Source organism: Lissotriton vulgaris, chromosome 4_1 (genome assembly GCF_964263255.1).
Source record: "Lissotriton vulgaris chromosome 4_1, aLisVul1.2, whole genome shotgun sequence".
In the NCBI taxonomy this organism is placed as follows: Eukaryota; Metazoa; Chordata; class Amphibia; order Caudata; family Salamandridae; genus Lissotriton; species Lissotriton vulgaris.
The window spans coordinates 256,142,827-256,161,191 of NC_141691.1; the positions used below are offsets into that span (position 1 = coordinate 256,142,827).

The 18,365-nt window shown below is 41.1% G+C and overlaps 1 non-coding gene across 1 annotated transcript; it reads right to left on the minus strand.

Annotated features, from left to right (window-relative positions):
• Positions 1-17,628: 17,628 nt before the first annotated feature.
• Positions 17,629-17,782, minus strand: LOC147718643 (5.8S ribosomal RNA). Its single transcript, XR_015295509.1, has one exon. It is a non-coding gene; the product is annotated as a 5.8S ribosomal RNA (ribosomal RNA).
• Positions 17,783-18,365: the final 583 nt, after the last annotated feature.

Below are 18,365 nucleotides of genomic sequence, written 5' to 3' on the forward strand. Positions count from 1 at the left end.
CCTTTTTGGAGCTAGGATCAGCTTTGTTAGGCGAGGGAAGGGAGAGATTGGGGATATTAATGTAGAGAAATCCTACATTATACTTACAGTTTTTATAGTAGGAAATATCATTGCCAATATCTTGTTTGCTTTACAGTAACCAATATTTGTTATGTATGCACTAGAACAAGCTTTGGATTCTAATACATGATAAAAATATATTAATAATTTTCTAGTGTTCTACAGTGTGCCTATTCCTGAAGAGAGAGGTTTTGGGGTCCCGATACTATTCCTGGTAGTCTCACAAGACAGGTCATTACCTAATACGCACCTTATTCATATATTCCTCAGTGGCCTGTGGGAGGTTGCCGTTCACCAGAATGTCTGTCTCATGTGGTACATTGAAGTCTTTGGTGCTATAGGGTCTAGAAAACCCTCCTTTGGACTATATTTGGGAGGCAATTTTCAGAAAACTTCATGATCAGACTGAAATTAGTTTTGAAAACAGTCAGTGTTTTGTAGTAGGTGCAAATACGGTTTTCAAATGGCATAGGTCTTACAGGAAGTGAGGGTATTTTGATATTCAATTTACCACCTTTTCAGGCAGACCTTCAACGGATTTAAAAATGTGTTCTCTTAAACATATTGATTACTACAAAACACCTAAACCCACACACGATATGATTACTGTTGAACTTGTAGAATCAATTCAATTGTCAGAAATATTGTCTGACATAAATATTGCACCCTAAATATTATGTACAAAGATAGAATTCCTATGGGAGTAGATATTCTATTAAGTCCAATAGGTGAATATTCGTAAAAGAAAATTAGGACACAATATTGTGCCTGACGATATTCTGACATTGATATTCTCGAGCACAAGAAATCTCCAAAAAGTCTTTAGAAAATTAAAGATACTTTCAATAGTCCAAAGAGTCAGTTCCTTATTTATATATTTATTTCTCTTTGTCTTTTCTCGTCATACATCAGAGAATTCTTCATGAGTGTTCATCAAATTCACATCAACGTAGCCAATGAAAAAAAGTAATGCCAACACGTGTTTCGTCATGGGGCACAATCTCCCAAATGACTCCATACTGCATCAGATGGGGTCCATTTCCATCACGAAAATGGACCCCATCTGATGCAGTATGGAGTACTCTCCTAGAATATCAACGTAATAACTACTTATATGAAGAAATTCAATAAAAGGAATGGACGCAGTACCTATCTTGTCTTTGGAAAACTATTGATCTTTGGACTTGAAAATACATATCCTATTGAAGCTTCTAATCTATATGCCCTGAAGAAGACTTTTTGGAGATTTCTTGTGCTCGGAAACTTCTTACCCTTTGCCTTTGAATCCTCTGTTTCTACAGAGGATTGCCTTGGGGTCGCTGGTGGCCGCTTTCCCCTGTTCCCTTGAGCCATCTTACTTGGAGATTACTATATTAGTTGCAAGTGCGCATACTTTACCCAGCCACCTTTTGTCTTGTATTGACATTGATATTCTGATAGAATAACATAGCAATGAGCTGTACCCTGACAGGCCCTTTTAGATTCTTTCATCTAGTGAATTCATCACCAAACTTTCGATGTAATGTCTATGTTCAAAATTTATTTTTCAGTTTGTAAAGATACAAGGTGACCCTGTGAGTCAGAAGGGATGAGGGTATACAATCTATTTAGAGAGACAACGGTCCCTATCATAAAAGAATAGACAGTGTAATGCAGAACAACATAACGATCTGTGCAATTTTTCAATAAAAAGAAAAATTATTTATTTGAAGCAAGTAGTCTAAAGGACAATTTAATCAACAAAATGCTATGGGTATAAAAATGGGGTTGGAAATCAACAGATTTCCAGATCTCAGGCATTAATTTCTAATTCAGTGACTTGGCAACATTTACATATTTACATTAGTCACATAAAAAGATCACATCTTGTTCTCCACATAAATTTAGGCAAAAGCAATTGGAGTCAAGATGCAGTATGTTGTCGACATTTTGATCCCCTCTAGCATAGGGGGGTCATCATCAGGATGGAAATATTATGCCTGAGAAAAGGCCTACATGCCGCTGGGGAAAATAGGGGAGAGAAGAGGAGAAAACAGGGGATTAGAAGAAGGTTCAGCGATAGAATAGCATAATAAGTGCAGCTTATCTCATTCAGATTGGGCAAAAAATAGTGACTATGTACAGTAAAAATTATATACAAATTGCAGTGCTCGGTGGGTACTGTGCATAGTGCACGTACAATGCATGCCATTAGGAGCAGCGTGACATGAAGTAATGGTGTTGGTAACATTATGATGGAAGGGCACTTACGCTGTAATTACATGTCACCTGGGAGGTGGATACCAAGTCGGGGTGTCAACCCTATTTCAAATAATTCCACTGGAGACGATGAGTCTAAGAAATAACACGTGCAGGATGGTAAGCCAAGTGTATAGTAGCCGTGTCCAAGAGCACGTGAGAGTGAAAAATACTTACATAGATTACATGGCCATAGTCTTAAGATAGTTGTGTCGTAGGAGGATAAATCATGGCGTTTGTCATGCCGACAATATTGAATTTACGGGTGAGTCCTGAAAACAAGGGATCAAGGAATAGATGCAGAATATGTAGTGCCCATGAATCCTACTAGGCAAGTGAAGGTGCTTACCTTGTTGTAAATACACAGAGGACTGCTGAGATGACAGTGGTCCAAGATCCGAAGTGTGATGTGTATTGAGGTGAGCGCACATTAATAAAGCAATGCAGAAGTGGCGGAGAGCGCATGCGTGTGAAATTTAAGCGTATACTGTTGAGGCGTCATGACAGAATGGACAGAATATCGTGGACGCCATGTTGAAATGGACAGAATAGAGTGGAAACTAGTCAGGACGTAAAAAAGTGGGGGGAAATAGTCCATAATTGTATCGACCATGAAAGCATAAATGTCAGTATTTAGAGCAAGGGCACAACGACAATGTCTGAATGTAAAACATTATAGGATACAAGAATTAAATTGGATTATTAAGTCAAATACTGGTCAGATGATGGAGAGACAAGACAAATTAGATGTTATAGAATGAGGGTCGGTAGGCAGAACAGACAGAGAAGGTTTAGCCAGAATGAAAAGTGGCAATATCACAACATGATTAATGTACAGTAAGGGTATAAGAGAACGGAGATATAGATTAAGTCGTAGTGAATGGGCACAGATAACAGAAGTCATTTATGATGACATCAGAAACCGTGAAAATCATTTCCAAGCAGTAGAGGGATTGTTACATTAAGTTGGTCCAATCCTGCATACAGTTGAGTCCTGTATGCAAGCTGTTGGTGCGAAAGATCCACTTCAGTTCTTGCCTGTTAAGGATCATGCTGATACTCATGCTTTGCAGTGGTGATTGAATCACATTAATACCTTTCTACTTCAAATCATCCTCAGTACGCCCTCAGCTCACGAAGAGTTCAACTAGTGGGGCATTTGGTGTTTGACATCTTATGCGGCTGCGATGTTGGCAGATTCTGATCTAAATTTTTGGGGTTGTCTGACCTATGTAGATGCGGTTACATGGGCATAAGATAGCATACTCAACATTGTTTGTATTGCAATTTGAAAAATGATTCAGCGTCACATCAATGCTAGCATAGGTGAAACTTCTACTTTCAATTATTAAGCCTCTGCATGTGAAATGGACCATCGTAGTAGACAGACCCCACCATTCAGTTAGTGATTGGGAAGTTTTCTTGGTAGGTAGTGCTGCTCTGGCCAGGTGATCTTTAATATTTCTGTTTTCGCGAAAGGCAAAGAGGGGGCGTTCTAGTGTCAATTCAACTGCATTTTGTGCTATTTGCTTTTGATTTAATTTATGTGGAGCACTAGATGTGATCTTGTTATGTTACTAATGTACATACATGAATGTTGCCAAGTCACTGCAGTAGTAATTAATGTCTGATGTCTGGAAATCTGTTGATTTCCAACCCGTTTTTATACCGACTGCACTTTGTTGATTTAATTGTTCTTTAGACTACTTGTTTCAAATAAATCATTTTCCTTTTGATTGAAAAATTGCACAGATCATTATGTTGTTCTGCATTACACTGCCTATTCTGTTGTGATAGGGACCTTTGTCTCTCTAAATGTATAATACTTATTTTGCAGAACACCTCAGGCGGTATTTCCTAAAATGTACAGGGGCTCAGCAGTTGTGCGCACCTGCCTTCTATTCTCCCAGGGCACTTGTGCAGCCACTTCTGCATAACAAATAGTGTTGGCACGCATATATTCCTATCTCAATGTGGCATTTCTTGTTTTGCATGAGGAGGTCATATGCACTCCCCTAGACATCCCTCTGCAGACAGGTGCAATAACTAAGGGCCTGTTTCAAAAGGAATATGTACATTTGTGTATGTTTATGATTGTTTCCCAATCCAAAGGTATTTTAATACTAGTATCTTTACGACTGCGGAGTCGCCAAACATAAAAAGATAGGACTGTCCTAGCTTTTTATGTAGGTAAACTTCACGATCATACAAATATATTTGTAAATTGCAAACAATTATAAACTTACACAAATGTGTAAGTTTACCTTTGTGAATCACGCCTTCACTCTTTCTGCAGACAGGGGCATATCTGTCCTCGTTTTTGAAGCAGACTCGAAGTTGCATGCCCTCTGAAAAACAGGGAGGCTACTTCAAACAGACATTCCTGGGGGCAGCACATTATCCATAATATGGCACGCTGTCTCTGTTTCTGACAAGTGTACCTTGTTAAAGATGTCCTGTGGCACGAACAGGGACAGGCCCTAATTCACATAATGCAGTCCATGAACCGTAAGGTAATACAGTTTGCTACATGTAACAACATGTTAACGTAATAATAAACCAAATTCAAAACCATGGAAAAGAAAGATAAATAAAAATATGTGAAAGTTGCAAGGCATCATGGAATCAATGGAAATAGGAGGTATTGTGTTAGTCAAACATTGCACAGGAGACATTGGAAAAGGTGGGTTTTCAAATGTTTCCTGTAGGTAATGAACTATGGCTTTTTCCATATGTCAAAAGAATGGTGTTGCAAGATCAACAGAGCCACACCACAACTCACGAGTGAAGTAAAGGTGCCTTCAGTGCTGCAATCAATGTGGAAAGCAAATCCTTGTGAACCTCAAGGATTTTGATGCATATTTCTCTGTTTTCATGGCTGTGGGTGTTAAAGTTACTGCGCTAGCGACACCCTCCTCAATATGAGAGACCTTAGATGCAGAAATGGCCTAGAATTTGAAGCACCAAAGTCTATAGCAACATTCGCCCAGATGCAATCCTTCACCTTCTGGGTAAATGTTGCTATGAGCTTTGGTGCTTCAAATTCTAGGCCATTTCTGCATCTAAGGTCTCTCATATTGAGGGGGGCATCGCTAGCACTCGAAGAAGATGGCGTCTCGTCCATAGCTCTCCCGGGTCGATGGGAGCGGACACAGCCCGAATGCGGCAACTTACACACGCTTTTTAAAATCTTTTCTCCCAAAGATACTCAAGCTACTGGAAGGCACTCTTCTTAATATTCAGAGAGCTCCTAGATTGGGTCCGACATTACCTTTGTTGTTCTCCTTCACAGTAAGAAAAGCAAGGGGAGTGATCTTATACCTTCTAGAATGCACTGACTTGCTAAAAATCTTATCTGCGGTAAAGGCAATGAATTGCATTACTTGGTTAGGAAACTCCTTATTTCTCTCTCAAGAATATGCTAAATCAACTGCGGACCGACGCAAGGAGATCCTAGCATTAAGACCACAACTACGCTCAATTGGTGCATGATATGGCTTATTCCACCCTTGCCTATTTAAAGTGACCATCAGTAACAAAACTAACACCTATGAAGACCCTATAAAACTAAAAAGCTTCCTATACTCTTACCACGCAGACTCAATGGATACTACTTCTTCATCAAGTCCAAATAGACATTTTTGGATCCTGATATGCTTTCATTCCTGTTAAAAACTTTAATCCTGTTATTGGTTATGCTTGACAATTAGTACACAAAGTATATTTATGTAAACGTTGTCTCAATTATATGTTTAACATCCTTCCCTCCCTACAGGTTATTTGTCTGTGTCATCCTTCGACCTATGTTCCAGCATTTGTTGGTTCTGTTTTCCTTTCCGCCTTCCTGTATGAGTCTTGGACAGGTCATTGTTCCGTGTGGCCTCACACTCCTCCACCCTTCGTATGTCCTGGATTATACGTAAGTCTTTCATCTCACTTGTTTTCTTTATCTCTTGTACTATTTTCTTTCTTTTCTATTTCTTTCTTACCCTAAATGTCTTATCTCGATCTCTTTTCACCTTAATATTTTTTTACTATCCTGCAATTCTCTTTCACATTTCTTAAACTTGTTCAGGGTTTTGCCTTAGTCATAATTTACTATATACTTACAGTCTCAGTCTATGCCTTTAAAATTGTCTCATGGAATATCAGAGTTTTACATTCACCTGTCAAATGACAGAGAGTTTTAACTCATATAACTAAGTTGGGAGCAGATATTGCATGCTTACTAGAATCTCATTTGACGGCTGAAGAATCTGCAAAACTAAAGAAAGGATGGGTGGGGGAGGTCCTCTTCTCCCTGGGTGATGGCAAACATAATGGAGTTCTTATTGTTTTTTGTAAATCCCTTCCTGTTAAAGTATTATCGCAATGTGCATATAAAGAAGGCAGATGGATATTTGTTAAATATATGGTGGATAATGCTCCAGTCTCTTTATTGAAGGTTTATGCACCCACAGTTGGTGATTCCTCCTTTTGAACTTCTTTGGCCCAACAAATCACACAATGTTTTGATGATAATTTTATTTTTCCAGAAGATTGTAATGAAATTCTCCACCCTTTTTTAGATCGGATTTTGTCAACTCCCTTTGTTCCTCATGAATCTCATAAGTTTTTTACACAAACAATGAAACAACAGAAGCTTATAGAAGCTTGGAGACTTTGCAATCCCGCTCTGAGGAAGTATTCCTACTTATTTCCCAACCCATCACACCCAATCACGGTTAGATTACTTTTTTATATCTCATAAAATTTCTCAATCACTAGTGTCGGCAGATATTGGATCTATTTTAATATCTGACCATGCTCCCGTCACTATTAACCTTGATGTATTACAGAAGCCTAATTTGTCTTGAAAGTGGCGTTGTAACAATGCCCTGCTTCTAGATCCTGTTTTAACATCGTCATTTGTCTCCTTTTTTAATGAATACTTCCTATTTAATCAATCAGACACTATGCCTTTCCATGTGGTTTGGAACGCCTTTAAGGCATCAGCTAGAGATTTTGTTATTAGATTTGTCTCTAAAAAACGTAGAAAGGCACAGCAAGTCACCAATGACCTTTTAGACAAAATAAAGAGATTGGAGCACTCTTATTATTATTCCAAATCAAAAGCATGTTTGTCTGAACCTATAACAGCAAAATTTCAGTTTAATCAGAATACAACTAAAAATGCTTCTTCTTTTTTTATTTTAACTTTATTTTCTTAATTTGAAAATCAAAACAAGTCGTGGCAAACACCATTTACAGAGATATGCAGAACCAACAAAAATAAAACAGAAAGAACAAAACACATGAGGAACACAACAGAGAATAAGAACTAAAAAACATGACATAAGATTGAAGATCAATTATAGAGCCTAGTAGGCAGGATATAGGCAACAAAGCAAGACAGCTATAGAAAAACATTATACATAGAATTTACATTTGGCCCTTTTCCATGATAAGAAGTCAGTGCTTTAACCATTCCACTAGCAGGGCCCAGATCTTAGAGGCTGACTCACGCCTCCTTCTCGCCCTTAATAGAAACACTGAAGACTCCAAATTGTACAGAGCTAACATCCTCGCTCTCCAATTAAAAAAAGTTGGGTCTACAGGGCTTAACCATTATGAGGTGATACACAACCGAATCATAGACATTGCTACAAACATGAAAGCGTGACATATCTAGTTCTTTCAACCACCTCACTGCCTTTACACCCCATTACCACCAACTCTGGGGAGATAATAACCGAGATATTAAACGTCAAACTTATGAAGCACTCCACTTCACGAAAAAATTCCCCCAGATTTGGACCGGAAAAAAACATGTGTATAACATCTGCTGCTTGAAGCCCACACCTAGCACAGCAGTCACCCCTCCGTCCGCCCCACTTTGCAATGTTTGCCGGTGTATAGTATAAGTCTAACATAGCCATGTGGCTTTAAGTCCGTAGGCTACCGGAGACTAAAACATGACTTGCTAATTCCAAGGCGGGCCTTATATCCACCTCAGCCTTACCGAATTTCCCCTCCCACTTAAGATTCTGTAGATCAAGATTGTCCGGGAGACCAGATAACATATGTTGATAAATTGTACCTATTATAACTCTCCTTTGAACTAATTTGATTACGGTAACCTTATCAAACATTGTGGGGGTATCATATTGATGTTTATCAATAAAACTTATAATCTGGAGATATTTGAAAAAGTCTTGAATATTTAAATGATATTTCCCCTTACAAGGAAAAAGAGGCCATTTGCCGCCCAGAGCTTATATCACCTATATCCTTCAGACCCAGTAGCTGCCATCTAAAAATGACTTGATCCTGGAAAATAGAAGGCAAAATGCCAACAGCTTTAAGGGAGGTGTAGACAAACCAAAAACAGAGCCCCAATGACTTTAAACCTTGTTTTTTTAAAGTTGCTCGGCTCAAGGATATGCATTAAAATACCCTTGGCAGCCTCTCCCAAGCCTATCTCATAGATAGTTGGTCTATTGGAGATTGGAACCTCTGCCCTATCTCCCACCAGCAATAACCCAAAGTGTTGCAACACAGCTGACCAATCCCATCCCCCACGACCCCCAAGGAAGACACATCTACTTAGTTGCCTTGTGTGAACGACTGTATCCCCAAAGGAACCTATAGCAAATCCTTTCGACCGTGACCAAGCTCATTTGCGAGATCTCTAGTGAAATAGTTCTAAATAAGTACAAAAACTTTGGGAGGACCAGCATTTTAAATACATTACAGTGTCCATATAATGAAAGATGCAAGTGGTCTAATCTTTCCAGCTTGACATTGACAGATTTGACCACTGGAAGAATATTCAAAATCGGGAATGTTGGCTACAGAGGCAGTAATTTTGACCCCTAGATATGTTGCTTCTGTGACAGGAGGAACATCGTAAGAACACATAGGGGTTTATTGAATAACCTGCGTTTTTGAAACATTCAACTTGTATCCTAATAGCGAGCCATATTGTTCAGCAAGAGTCTTTCGAACTGCGAAGGCAAAATGTTGTCCGCATAGGCCAGCGTCTTGCACTCTGTACCATTGATACTAATCGGCAAGAAATCCAAGTTCCCTTCTATTTTACTGAGAAAGGGTTCAACGTACAGAGCAAAAAGCAGGGGCGAGCAGGGACACTCTTGCCTGGTGCCCCTGCTGATGTTAAAAGGCTCTGACTCCTGACCAGAGATACAAAGTGTTGCAGCTGGAGAGATATACAGTGCCTGAACGGACTGAACAAATTCAATGTTAAAACCCTTCCAGCAGAGCACTGCCCAAAAGAACCCAGAGGCCTTCTCGTCGTCCAACAGGATCACTCCGAGGGGAGAGCCCATAGCCTGAGCCCAGTCCAATAGGGCAATGACCCACCGAACATGGTCAGCCGTATCCATGCCCAGGATAAACCCATGCTGGCGTAGAGAAACTAGCAGAGTAATAACCTCCGCAAGTCTAGAAGATAGAATTTTATATTAATATATTTTGCTATCTGTGTTTATCAGTGAGATAGGTCGATAAGATGAGGGGTTTAACTCAGGTTTGTCTTCTTTCTTAAAAAGAACCATCGTGGTTTGCCACCAGGAATCTGGTATGACCCCCCCCTGTGCTGCCCTAAAGACTGATAACATCTCATGTGATCCCAATAGGATTGATCCAGCAGTAGTTTTCTTTCGAATGTCCATGGCCTGGGAGCTCTAACCAGCCGAGCCCAGGGGCACTCCACTATCAATGGGTTATGGTCAGATAAAATTCTTGAGGATACTACAACGGAAGCCGCCTCTGCCACCTGATCAGACATAAAGAAATAATCCAACCAGACCATTTTATTATGGGGGCAGAATAATATGTGTACCCATCTTTATCTTTATTATGCCTACACCAGACGTCGACTAATCAATGCTCTAGAACTAAGGTCTGAAGGCCCTTGAAGACCCTGGGTTTCCTACCAGAGTACTTTTGAGCACTTGTGCGATTAAAATTGCCGGCCAGATTAATATTCAGATCCCTACACACAAACATTGGGTTCGGCCATGTTGCTAATTCTAGATTTAGACATTTTATCACTTTTGGGTCATCTACGTTTGACTCATATATAGTGCAGATGGACAAAGATCTACTATCAACCACAATTTCAGCTACAACCCATCTGCCTGCACTATCCTCTCTAACTTTTTTTTACAAAACCCCACCCCTCGCTTTAGTAAATTGGCCACACCTCTAATCATAGATGTCTTTAGAGAGCAGGCTATTAAATCATAGCCAGGGACTTTTAACCACTCCCGCTTCCCCCATGGTATATGTGTCTCTTGTAGACACAAGACTTCCACTTGCATATTTTGAAATTTTTTAGAAAAAAGGCCGTTTTTTACCATCATTTAGGCCACAAGTATTCCATGAGTGTTAACGCAATCTAACCTGCCCCATTTAAACACAAGATAAAACCTAGTCTCCACTCAGAACCATTATCCTTTTAATCACAAATTCTAACATAGCGCAAAAACTGCTAATAACAATGCCATGACTAAAACTTAAATCCATAACCTTGGTAACCCCCCAAACCCCCCTTCACCCCACCTCTTCCCCCATCCTTAACCCCTAAGGACCCCGAACCCCAAACCTCCAACCCCTACACCCCCCTTATAAGGCAACAGGACCGAGGTCCTTGTGACGGAATGGGCTGGTTTCCCCCCCTTTCCTCTAGATCCTTACTCCCATCATTACCGACATCAGAGGATTTGAGCCCATTGTAATAAAAAAAGCCCCTGAAATGGTAAGGCAATAAGACATGAGTTTTTAACTCCTTCGCCTGAACTTCCGATAGAAAGAATCTAGGGGCATATTACCAAGCAATAGCGATAATTATCGCTATTGCTTGGTTAGAGACAAAATATTTACCGCTGAGCTGCGGCGATTTTTACCGCAAATAAACCTTGGTATCACCAAGGTTTATCGCAAATGCGATAAAAATCGCCGCAATGCATGAATATCGCTGAAAAGTCAGCGATATTCATGCATTACAGAGCTAATGCTCTTAGCCATGTTATCCACCTCCCATTGGATAACATGGCTAAGAACTGCTCAGGGCAGGTGTTAGCTTTTGGAGATATCCGCACTTAGCGCGAATATCTCCAAAAGTTGGTAATAGGAGATAGCGATGTTAGCGACTGTTTTCAGTCGCTAACATCTTGGCACGCCCACTTTGCATGTCATTAGTGATAAATATCACTGACATGCAAAGTGGGCCCCAAGATGGTCGCTATCCCCTACTAGCTGTCGCTAACTGGTGTTAGCGACAGCCAGGTAATAGGGAGATAATTGTATCTCTGCTTTCTTGGCTTTTAAAGCCAAAAAAGGGGAGATAAACCCCCTTGATAATATGCCCCCTAGTCTGGCCCTGGTGGATTATTTTCAACTTTGAGGGATAAAGCAAGAAAGTTTGAGCACCCTTGGCTTGAAACAGTACTATTAACAGGCAGAGCTGCCACCTCCGCTCAACAGTTGCCAGACAAACGTCTGGTCTAACGAAAAACTCGCAGTCTTTCCCAACCCTCTTCCTGTCTGGCCTAGCTAGGTCATAGACCTTCTCCCTAGCCCAAAAATTATTTAAACAGATTAATATTGCCCGAGGCTTGTCGCTATATGGGTTACCCAAATCCCACAAAAGTATCCTGTCGCCCCCATATAGGCCAATTGTCTCGACAATTGGTTCTATTACGAAACCTTTGTCAAAATATGTAGACACATTTTTGAAACCTCTTGTCCTTAATTTGCCAGCTTATATTAGGGACACTGGCCATCTTATCAGCGTCATAGATGGGTTGACATTTAACCATCAGTCAGACATACTCGTCACGATGGACATCGAGGCACTTTATACCTCAATCCCCCAAAGAGATGCACTTGAAGTAGTCAAATCGGCGTTGGAGAGGAATAATGGTCACTAGGATAACGTACTTGTCCTACAATGCTTAAGCACTGTGCTTCAAAAGAATTACTTTGAATTCAATAGATCCAACTACAAGCAGGTGCAAGGAGTATCTATGGGTGCGGCTTGCGCCCCAAATGTGGCCAATATATATATGGGGGAGTTTGAAAATTGTTTTATCTATAACGAAATTGCTCTTTTTTAAAAAAAACATCTCTCATTGGCATCGCTATATTGACGATGTTTTCTATATTTGGAGCGGACCAGAAGAGCAATTGGACGAATTCACTCTGTGGCTCAATCTATGTAATCCTTACCTTAAATTCAGTACCAACAAAAGTAAGAACAAGATTGAATTTTTAGACATCTGAATTTTGGCATCAGAGGGTTATATTGAAGTGTCACGGCACGTAATACTCTCCTTAGATATGAGAGTTTTCACCCCGATGCCAAAAAGATGGGATACCATTCAGTCAATTCCTGAGGTTGAGACGGAATTGTACGATCATGTGTAATTTCGAACTACATGCTGCGGAATTAAGAACAAAACTCCTATTACGAGGATATCCACCCAGACTATTAAAAAACTCATACAAAAGAGCTAAATATTATAATAGAGATGCGCTCTTAAAGAACGAGACCAAGACGACCGAGTCCAAACTTGTCTGCGTGACACGCCACTCTAACTATAACAACCAGATACGACAAATTGTCTGTTCTCAGTGGCACATACTTAATTCAGGATCAGCAGAAATGGCTATTCCTCTTTGCTTTTCGCAGAAACAAAAACCTTAGGAATCATCTAGTCCACTCTAAATTAACACCAGGACCTCAAGCACTTCAGAAGTCCATCACAGGGTCCAACCCCGTACTCGGCACTCATAAGTGTGGCCATTGCCGCGCATGTGAATCAGCAATTGTTTCTTCAGAATTGATATGGGGGAACAATAAATTCATTGCCAATGAAATGACAAATTGTAGATCGTCTAACGTGATCTATCTCATCCTATGCCCCTGCCCCCTGGGGTACGTAGGAGAAACTAGTCGAGAATTTAGATTCCGACTCAGTGAACATAGGTCAGCTATCAAAAATAGTAAGAGTGGAGCACCACTGGAAGCCCATTGGCAAGAAAAACAACATCACCTGAGTGACCTAAGATGGAGAATTCTGGAAAAAGTACACAAACCCATTGACAACAATATCAATGGATATAGAGCCAAGAGAGAGGTATTTTGGATTTATACTCTGCGTACAGCAGAATCAGGACTTAACAAATCCATCCCTTGGCACAATGCCCTGACATGAGGATTCCTAATTGAGTCCAGGATCTGATTTGAGCCCTCTGTATATATTCTCTCTAACCTTTGATTTGCCTACCTTTTGGTATGCAAGTATACTGTGACTCTTTGGCATTTTGTGACTTGGGGGAAATTTTCTCCCCCATATTTGGTAATAATTATCTGGCTGACAATTATTTGTTTTTGGAGCAAGGCGTATGGCATTTTCTATTCTCTTCCAATGGGATGTTTAGTCTTTCCCCAACACGAGACAGTATGCCTAGTATTTTCTCTATCTTTATTGATAAGCTCAGTGCCCGAGCCTGCAGTTCATCCTGAAGCCCACACTTCCAGTCTCGTTTTTATCTCTAGGGTCGCGCATGCGCAGTTTTAGCTCGATTGTTCACTCTCAGGTGTAATCTATTGCTAATTGGCGGGCCATTCAAGTATATAAAAGAACCTGTATCGGATTGGTTCCTTGACCGCTTTTGTTCCATCACCGGATCCATGCCGTGACGTATTTGAAAGGAGACGCGCTATCCTTAGGCAGTAAGGTTCCCTTCCTGTGGATCCCCGTGCATTTCCCTGCTTTGCCAGTGCTTGTACTATCGCCAGCCCCCTGTTTCTCACCCTCTGCCCTTGTGCTATGTATTTTTTGTAGCTACAAGAAATCTATTGTCGAGTGACTGTATATGACTCTGGGCCCATTGTCCATGATTGGGGACTGGATTTCGACTGCCGGGCTGTTAGTATCAGTCTCCGGTGGATATTCATTTTCTCTCAGTACGTAGTGCAATATGTCTGTACACACTGTTCGGTTCATCGTGATAGGGGAAGTGTATTTTGTAATTTGCCAAACTCCGTCTCTATTTAGATTCAGAGTATGTTTCAGTCTGAAAGCATATTTTAAAGTGTGCTCACCAACATCGTATATTGAACCCTTGCTGTGAATGAAAATCTTTCCTATTTACGGTAGGCTCTGCTTCACAATTTAGCCGATCACTTGTAATGTTGTTTCAGACTAGTTTTGTACTTCTCTTTAGTTGAGACGAATATAGAGTGTAGTTTCGGAGATGTAGGTGGGGGCCACTATCTAGTTATACGGGAGGGGCGACGATTTTGACGGTTTTTCCATCCTGGAAGCACTTCCTACTTTGAGTGCTATTCATGTTTGGTTCTGAGGAAGACAATTGAGGCCCCCCAGCCGGGCACAGCTTTAACCATCTTTTTATATCTTTTAGAGTCCAATTCAGCCCCTCAGTGAAATACAATTTTCAGTGTGTGTACGGCCAATTATTTCCCTGCCTGAAGAGAGGGGTATGTGCCTCCTTGTTTGATCGCTGTTTCTTTTTCAGATGCATGGAAACATGGTACACGGGCTAAATGTATTCTGTATATTTTAACATGGTGATGGTCCGGTGTGTATTTTCATCTACTGTTTGTGATTTTGTCTGAATCCATTGGGGTGTGTGGTTATTCATGGTCATCTTGAGGTCACCTCTGATTCCCTCTTTTTCTCGTTTATTCTTTCTTTTATCCTCTAGTTTCTCTTTCTTTGATTAATTCTTACTGCGTTTTCCTCTGGTCAACATTTTATTCGGGTATTTCTAATTTCTGGGTGATGGTTCTCCAGCAGTATATATTACATTTATCAGTATTAGTGATATGTTGTTTCATTGTCCCCACAGATATTTTCTAAAAACCTTGTACTAGGATGTGAAGTTGCCGCCCAAAATTAATTTCGCCACGTGATCACTATTGATGTAATTAAGTTTGTGATATTAACTGATGAAAATTCTTCTGATGTTCTGAGAAGACACTGAAGAAGTTGCATGTATCCACGTGCGCCCTGACGAAGGATTGGCGAATATCGGTCCTGTTCCGAAACGCGCGTCGGCGCTTTTTTGCCGTTTTCTTCTTACCTTTTTTCTTATGTGTTTGATTTTTTTGTATATATATTAATGTTAATGTTTTGTAATTAGTATGTGTTTTTTGTACATATTGTCGAGTGGTACGATTGATGATTGTTTGGATGGGTGTGAGTAGTGTTTGTACTGAAGTTATGAAAGGGCGTTTTTCATATATGTTTTGAAATGTACATTGAATTTATACTGATGTCCTTAATTTTTACTTAATCTATGAATGAATACTTTGGAAAATGAAAGAAATAATAATAAATAGATATATGTTTTTCAATTAAATACCTTCTGTGTGGGTAAATGACAATGTTTTGAATCAAAGATTAGAGTGTTTACCTTTTTATATACTTCTAGGAGAGGTTCTCGTGTTCTTGATTACAGTGTTTTCCCTGCCTCCTCTACCTAGCATTTATTTTCAGGGACCCTCGTGTGTTTTTGACGATTGTCGCCAGCCGGGCCAGACTTCTGCCTTTGCTTAAAGGGAAAACGATGCCCATGTTGAACTCCCAGTTGCCAGTCCCACTGCGTTACGTCTGGGAAAGCTTCGTAGAAAAGTTCCACGATAAACTACCTAGTGTCCGACCCTTTACTGCCTTCCTGGATCCTCAAGACCCTCAAATTATTCCTCCTAGCCCTATTTTCGAGATCAGTCAGTTTTCAGAGCATGTCATCCCTTTGTACTTTATTCAGATCCTTAAATCCCTTCTGGGTTGCCAGCTTATCCTCCAGAGTGGACATCCTTTCCTCAGCTTCTACAACTCTGACAGCAATATCAGAACATGTTTTGGCCACTCTTCGGATTAATTTTTGCATCCTACGACATGCACCCTGAGTGCGAGCACTCTCCTGACGCGTCTCTTCACGATTAACCATGATAGTCGGATAAATGATTGAGAGTGTAATTTCTCCAGGGGGGACCTGAAGGGGGTCGGTCACACTACCTCCACCCGAGGCTGTGGCATTACCAACTGAACCAGGCTGTGTGGAAAAGGAATAGTTCTTCACCATTGATCCTAGCAACCCTGTGTCCTTACTTAACAAAAGAGCCCCTTGATCTTTTAATTTCATGGCTTTGCGGACCATGCGAGGGCCTCGGGGCGAAACTTCATCCTTTGATACTTCATTGGATCGCCAGTCCCCAAGATCACTGTCATGATCTGTCCACTCTCTGTCTGGACCTTCGTCCTCTGATGAGCCTGTTTGGTAAGACATCAAGTAAAATGTATCTCACCCCTTCAGGCTCCTTTTACATAATCATTAACATCAGAGGAACCATTGGGATGAACCTCTTGAGCCGCTGTGCTTGCAACAGCAATACTTTGGACAGGCGATTCAGGAGTATGTTGAACAGGAATGGCCATAGCTGCCACATGCGGGACTACAACTCCCATACTTCCGTTGCCCGGGAGAGTAGCTGTTAGATGGGATTCTCTATTCACTTCTCCTCAGCCTGAAGAGATTTTCCCATTGCCACCGAACGGCACCCTGCTGTTCTTTACACCGGCCCCACTAGATCCTAATGCGCTGAGCTCAATCTGTTCCTGAGACCGGGACTGATTTTGCTCGAGGCAGAGAGCCAAAGCATTGTCTTCGTGTGCAGGAGTAGCAGCAGCGGTAGTGGGGATCGCAGGAATAGAGGCTGCACCTACCGGTTTCAAAACCATGTCATTTGCCGTTTTGGATGCAGCCAGCTGCTCTTGCTTGCTGCTTCCCGAGCCCACAGGGGTCTTCACTTTTCCCACTTGAAGCTTGAATAATGCAGCAGCCGCCGTCTGATGATTGACCGCATCTCCAGCAGCCATCTCATCACTCCCATAGGCAGCATGCAACACCTTTACCGTGCTAGCAGCTTTACCCGGACTATTTGCTCGCACTGTCAGCGATCCAGCCTTCGTAGTCGGGTTCTTCACCAGCAATTTTGGGGTCAAGATTCTGGATGAACACCTAGGCAGACGAAGGAGACCAAGGAGACCAAAGCAGTTTGGAGGTGACCAGAACCAGAGCCAAAATATTTTGCCGGTAAGACTATTCTGCAATTGTGTCAATCGCCTCAGCATGGCACTTGTTGCTTTGCTTCAGACTTCACCCATCCCAGCAGCATTAACAATCTAAGATAGGAGGAATTATCCAAGAGAGAACGCACCACCAGCTCACACAGCAGAGTGACGGGCCGCCATCTTGCCTAATAATGCTTCTTTTTTTTAAATTCTTTTTTTTTTTCCCTCAGACAGGCGTAGCCCCGGGAGGAACCCGGGGCCGCAAGGTGCGTTCGAAGTGTCGATGATCAATGTGTCCTGCAATTCACACTAATTCTCGCAGCTAGCTGCGTTCTTCATTGACGCGCGAGCCGAGTGATCCACCGCCAAGAGTCACAGGCAAAAAATATTTGTGTCCTCATTTGCCTTTTCTTCAATAAGGAGCATACCAACCACCTTGCACGGCTTTTTAGACGTGATTTGATATATTGGTAGTAGAGATGTCCCATAAGAAGAATTGGAGATGTTTTACTCAATCTAGGTGTCTTTCAACCTGTAGGACCTTTAACACGACTTGCCTGACCCAGGTCCAGGAGTATAAAAGGCATAATCATTGGACCCGGGAAAAAAAAAAAAAATCCCGGGTTTATCTCCAGTTGATTAATAGGTTCCAAAAAGCCATATGCCTCTTACTAGTTGTTCTTTTAAGGTCCATTTTAGATGTTTCATATAAGGAGGAAAGCCACCGAGAGTGTAGTGGAGGTGTTTTCTCTACCCAATTTATACAGATTTGTCTTCTTGCCAGCAAAATTGCGTAGAAGAGAAAGGACCTTGCCAATCCTTTGATGTTGTCTTCCAATCCAAAAATTACGAGAGAAAGAGTTATTTCTAGAGAAGTATTTAAGATAGAGTTTAGAGTTTCCTTCACATTGCTCCAAAACTTCTGGATGTCTGGACATTCAAAAAAGATGTGTATGT